The sequence below is a fragment of the Telopea speciosissima genome, chromosome 8, assembly GCF_018873765.1.
Source record: "Telopea speciosissima isolate NSW1024214 ecotype Mountain lineage chromosome 8, Tspe_v1, whole genome shotgun sequence".
Classification (NCBI taxonomy): Eukaryota; Viridiplantae; Streptophyta; class Magnoliopsida; order Proteales; family Proteaceae; genus Telopea; species Telopea speciosissima.
Genome location: NC_057923.1, coordinates 44,705,325 through 44,712,299, shown reverse-complemented (window position 1 = coordinate 44,712,299; position 6,975 = coordinate 44,705,325).

The window sequence follows — 6,975 nt, the reverse complement described above, 5'->3', positions numbered from 1 at the left end:
ATTGATTTCAAAATTTAAAGCTCATCAAGAGAGTCTTGATTATTAAGCGATTACAACTCATCAATTGATTTAATCATTAATGCACATCAAGTGGATTTTTTTCCCTTCTTCTTAGTTGAATATAATTTTTCTTTTCTTCCAAGGGGAGAATGGTGTAGCTCATTCCCTTGCCAGGAAGGCCTTGTCATTAATCCATATGACGATTTGTCATAATTCCACTCCTTGGCTTCATTAATTATGTATAAATGAAGCCTTGACTATTACGCACTCTTATCATGAATAGATTTATGATTTACCAAAAAATGACAAAGAAGAACAAAAGACACAATGAATCTTTCCCACTATGAAATGACCCAAACCCCTCCTATTTTTGCTGGGCTGGATCCTCTAGCTCCCGCTACGACTTTAGGAAAGCCAAGCCCAAGTGAATGTGTACCTCAACACCAAACTAAGGCTCCGTTTGGTTGCAAGGAGAATTAAAGGGAAGGGAAGGGAAATTTTCATACTTAAAAAGGAATTTTTATAATCATTACCCCATGTGACACCATGTGACAATATCAATAACTCCAAATCATTCCATATTTGGCTATTAAATTTCACTTAACTTTGCATCCAATTCCCTTTAGTTTAAAATATAAAATAAATATTATGTAAAATGTATATTTACTATATATGATAAGAAATTGAAGTAGTTTATACAATCACATGGGGTAATGATTACAAAAGTTTCTTTTTTAGGTTTGAAAATTTTTTCCTTCCCTTCCCTTTAATTCCCCTTGCAACCAAACAGAGCCTAAGATGGTTGGACTATCTAGTTGTATAAATAAACTGGGGGAGGGTCCGCCACACCGCCAGGTGCAGTTTTGCACCAATGAGAGGGTCGGGTGTTGAATCGTTCAATAGATATGGACATTTATGAGAAGAGAGGGTTTGTGGTCCACAGGTGCGATGTGAGAAGGCATGCACAAGGATTTGCATGCTGATCGTGGCAATTCTTGTTTTTTTAAATAAATTACCATTTATTTGAAATTTGGATCCAATGGGGAGAGGAATTACTTTCCAGCTATGCTTTCTATCCGCCATGTGTCCTATCCATTGACGGAGGAATCCCTACAGTACCGGTAGATGAGCTTGAATTAAAATTCAAAATTGTTTGCTCAAAATTCAAAAATGTTAAGCCACCAACTACTGACCATTGGATTGGTATTTTATCCACATGGAGGCCTGGGAGTTGACGCAGCATGATGTCCGTTCAATCCCAGGCCACATATGAGCTCGATCCCTACGGTACTTTTACTAGAATTCATTGCCCCTCTTACTATGAAGTAGGTAAAAGCCATATTTTTTATTTTATTTTATTTTATTTTTTTTGGTAAAAAAGCCATATTTTGTTACAAAATCCAATGTCAGACTAGGGCATATGGATTTTGTTACCCAATCCAATCCAGATTTTATAGATTTTGTGAAAAAAAAAACAGAGAAGAAAAAATAAATAAATTAGGTAACATAGGGGGATTTGGATCCTTTGCAGCTTGGGGTTGAGCGGCCATCGTGCTACGCACAACTCACTTGTTGCCACGTAGATTTGATGCAAATCCAATGGTCGGTAGACAGACTCAATTCAAAATTCAAAATTATCGTTCAAAATTCAAAAATGGCAGATCAGCCATCTACCAACCATTAGATTTGCATCAAATCCATGTGGCGATCTGTGAGTTGAGCGCAGCATGATGGCTGCAGAGGATCCAAATCCAACATAGGAAGCCCCGCATCAATGGTTGGACACAGGGTGGATATGGAGAATAGTTGGAGAGTAACTCCTCCCCTCTGCAGTCCCCAGGGCTCCGTAACTGATATAGATGAGAATGGATCATTTGCACATACCAACAGATGAACGTACATCTCAAAGTCATCCACATTTTAATTTTGTTTCCATAAAAACCTCTCCTCCCCTTGTAAATGGCAAAAATAGGACAAATGGTTGATTCTTACATGTACATTCACCCCCGTACCACACATGTTTCTTGAGAGAGGGACTCAATTCCTAAGTGGGATCGCAAAGTGGCATTTGACGGTTTTCTTTTCTTCCACTATAAATACCAGTCATGGCAAACAAAGAATTTATCAAGAGGAGAAAGAGAGAGATGGGAGCTATGAAAAATCGTTCCTTGGCATTGGTGGTAGCCTTTATGATCGCCAGAATTTTAATCTCCGCTGAAGTATTGTCAGCACAGTATTGCCAAACGGATTATAAGTATGTGATGATGCTATGCTCAGCTTATATTGAGGTAGGAGACCCGCAAACTCCACCGTCGGGGGATTGTTGTGAAAAAATGAAGAATGCTGATGTCCCATGTATGTGTTCCATCATCAATTATTATAAAGATGTAAAGAAACGAATCAGCAGAGACAAGATGGTCTACGTCGCTCACTACTGTGGCAATAAAGTTGATTCGAGGATCCAATGTGGAAGTAAGGATGTTTAATTTAGACGCTTCTTGCACAAAAAAAAAAAAACTTCTTCTTTTACATCTCTTTTTTTTTTTTTTTTTTAAATTTATTTTGCAGGTTAATCTGTTCCAGTGGCATGAGATGGAGAGGGAGTGCGAGTGAAGGATTAAAGCGTGGTGATAACTTCTTAGAATAAATGTACTTGCTAAATATATGTGTTATGCTAGTAAAGAGTAAAGATAAAGTTTCATTTCATGATGAAATATATTAGTACATGTTATGTTAATTGAATGGTACCCTCTCCCCTCTTTATGAAAAATGAAGTAATGCTTGATGCTCAGCGGTGTCCAAGATTCTGTGGGTTCGATGGTTTTTCCAGTGTTGCTTTCCTCATTTTCCATTGATGGCCATGTCGGAGGTGGGGAGGTGGGTTAGCTTTTTTTGGTAGGTGTGTCCAACCTTTTGTCCGATTTGTAATTCCTTTATTTTTCTCTTCTTTAAAACAATTGACCTTTCACCAGAAAAAAAACCAAAAAAGGAATGGTACCCTCTTCTCTTTTGGTGAGAGGGTCTACCTCGTAATCCATCAAATCAAATCATGGCTTACAATCCCAAATAAATAAACATGGGTTGGATTCAGGCTAATCTATGTGCCGACCTAACCAATACAACGGCAACCATGCTCTGGTATCTTCATGGGACCCTTGTGAATTCTTATGGGGACAGAATTAGGTATGATGCGGGAAGCAATAGGCTTGCCACTGTCTCTTCCATTCTTCGTGATGGAACTGAGATCCTGGACTGTCCGCTAACCCTTGTCTACTTGAGGCCTAGGAAGCCCTTCATCAAGTCCATTGTAGGCCCCAAAGTTCTCGGGACATTGTTTTTGGAAGGAATCCACAAATTGGTCCTTGTTCGTGTTAAGGTTGAAGAAGATAGCACACAAAGATATAATTTGGCTCTGTTCTTTAGAACCTACGTCCACAGAAAAGGAAAAAATTCCACACTTTGAAAGTCCAGTGAGTCTCTCATATTATTGGAGAAGAGGATGAAAGCATCATGGATAGATAGGGTGATTACGAAGAAGAGAATCATGGAGAGATAGAATGATTACAAGGGATTGGTACAAATAGAAATACAAGGAAAGATGTAGTGAACAACATATCAATTTGGATAAAAATCCTTATGGTCAGTCCTTGAGGTGTCTCCTGCACACATATAGTGTGAGTGGAGCCCTTATCTCTTATAAGCCCCTACAAGTTCAAGGGGGGTAGCACCTTGAGCTTGTTAATGAGAAAGGTGAACCGTTGTTGAGCCAATGCTTTAGTGAACACATCGACATTTTGATCTATGGTGGAGATGAAGCGGAGATCAAGATCGTCCTTGGCAACTTTGTCGCGTACAAAGTTGAAATCAATTTTGACATGTTTTTTGCGAGCATGGAAGATGGGATTGACAGTGAGATAGGTTGCACCAACATCGTCACACCATAGTGTAGGTGCATTGGAGAGATAATGCCAAGTTCTTTGAGAAGGATTGGAGCCAGGTGATTTCTGCAGCCGCATTTGCAATGGCATGTTATTTAGATTCCGTACTTGAGTAGGCCACAGCGGCTTGCTTCCGAGAACTCCAAGAGATCAAATTTGTGCCATGGAATATTGCAAAACCACCAGTAGATTTCCTAACATCTGGGCATCTAGCCCAGTCAGCATTTGAGTAGGTGAACAAATGGATAGATTTTTTGCTTCTAAAGTACTAGACTATAGGTGATAGTAGAATTCAAATAGCGAAGTACGCGCTTTACTGCATCCTAATGGTCGTTGGTAGGTCAATGCATAAACATGCAAACCTTGTTGACCACATAGGTAGGGGTGTCAAAAAAACCCGGCCAGCCCAAGCCCCCCCAAACCCACCCTGAGCTCGGACAAGGCTGGTTTGGGCTGGGTTTGATATTTGCATGGCTCTGGCAGAGCAGGATTGGGCCTGGGTTGAGGCCTTGACCTTTGCAGGGCCAGCTTGACCCTGTATTAAATAGAAGATGTGCTTTGGTGCAACGGTCAATGGATCATCAAGTGGTGGAACACGATTTGGATCTTCAATAAAGCTAATAATCTCCTTGTTGTCTAATTCAACAAGGAGATTTGTGATTCCTAATTCATGAGCTTGCATTAGTGCTTCTCTAATGGCTAGAGCTTCTTCTTGGATTGCAGAGGATAAGACCTGGGGAATAGAGAGTGCCTTTAGAGGATGCCTATTGTGATCCCTAAAAACAACTCCCAGTCCGCTAGTAGTATCTCCTTGAGGATTTGCAGCATCACAATTCACCTTTATAAAACCCAGCGGTGGGGCATTCTACCGATCATTTTCATAACTTGAATGGCACCTGAATCGGAGGTTTGGAGAGGTAATAACTGATTGGAACTCAAGGAATGCTCTTTCAGCTATAGAGATTACCTCAATTGGAGTCCAATCCTTTGTTTTGAATACTCCATCATTTCTAGCATGCCACAAATACCAGCATATAAAAGAAGCACGAGAGAGAGATTCTCGAGCAACCTTCTTATCTTGGTGTATCAATAGATCCCAACTATTCAACCACTCCGCCAATTTTGGTATTCTATCCGATGGAGATATATAGGATAGAGGACTCCCGTACCAAACTGCATTGGCGAAAGGACATTCGAATAGGAGATGATCTATCAATTCTTTAGCCACCCCACATCTATAACAAGTAGGTTTTATTGGACCATGGCGAGAAGAAAGGCATTTCTGAAGGTTGGTTTAGAGATTGCAGCAATTTTGGGGAGCTTCAAGGAAAGAGACTAAGCTTAATTTTGGAGATTGCAGCAATTTCTGAAGGTTGAAAATATTGATTTAATAATTCTGTTCTCCAAGTTCTAGAGATTGGATCAATTAACTCAGATACCTTTGACAATAAACACCCTGGTGGCCACAAGTGTCAGACCTTGTAGTTTGGTAGAGATGGAATCTACTCATGTACGTAGGATAACTCCCTTTCTTTTGTGCTTTGTATCCCAGCCCGCAATGGTTGCCATAGGTAGGAAAGTCAGGGAATTGTGGAATCCCTAGTTGGTTCCTTCCTAATCCTAGTCAGGGTATCTGCCGGGGCTGCCGTGCCTACTTTGATGCTTGCCAAGGTGTGGACAATATCTGGGTCACCAAAAATAGTGATAATTTTCCCTTCATAAATGAATTTCATTTTCTAATGCAGGCTTGAGGCTATTACTCCTATAGAATGCAGCCAAGGCTATCCCAACAACATGTTGAATGATGTTTGGATGTCAATCACTTAACATTCCACAGTGAACAAAGCAGGTCCAACTCAGATGTCTATGGTCAGAATGCCCAGTACCTTCCTTCTTGTGTTATCATATGCTCGGATTGCCTGAGCAGAGGACTTCATTTGGGTCAGATCCAACCCTATACAACTTATAGCCTAGAGAGGTATGACATCGAGAGCCGACCCGTTGTCAATCAAAACTTGAGGGACTTGATTTCCATTGCACTCTTTTATAATGTGCATAGCTCGATTATGGTCCTTTCCTCCAGGCGGAGATCATTTTTTGAGAAGGAGAGAGACTGCATGGCATAGGTAGCCCCTACAATGTGTGAGAGTTCTTCCAAACCCATTTCTATTGGTACTTGAACCTTGTTGAGCGCTTTCAGAACTACTTCCCAATGCAACGGGGAGGCCATCAATAATCCCCAGATAGAGAGGTTAGCTTGTACTTTTTTCAACTAGCTCAACACCTGATTTTCTAGCTCGTACTTGACTTGATTAGGAATAGGCGCATAGGGCTTTTCTACAATCAATCCTTTATCTTTGAAGTTCGTTCCACTTTGGGTCTTTGAAACCTCAGGCGTTTTCCCTTTTATGATGAGTTCGACTGGGCACAGCTCTTCATCTTCCAAGTCACTTTCAGTTATCACAAGGGTTCCCACCATGGGACTCCTCCTTCTTGGGCTAGTGACTTCGCATTCTGCTTTCAAGGCAGCAATCGTATTTCAGGCCTTTTGCATAATTTTGGACAAGGCTTCTTACTTTTCATGGAGGTGCTTAATGAGCTGGTAATGGTCCGGTGTTCATGGTCCTACTGGCATCATTTGTTGGATCATTTCAAAGATCTCAGTGGCTGATTTTTGGAATCTCATCGCTTCGGATAACGATCCAAAATGTTCTTCCTCTTCTGATGAGCCCTCTTCATCACTGGACATGACCAGATGAATGTTTTTCGTGGGATCTTTCATTGGTTTTTCCATATTGATGTTATAAAGGTAGAACCTATCATGTGCCCGTGCCCATTCGTGATACTCCTTGCTTCCACGGTCTAAAGATGCTAGAGGACTTTCACGCAAATCTTTTGTCAAAGAAAATACCAGGGTGATAGCATCTTCCAATTCCTTCATGACTTGAGGCAATGACCATTTTTCATTTACCGGTTGTTGTCGCCACAGTTCTTCTTGGTACCTTTTGTCTGAAGGTACTACTTTAAAAATCATTTG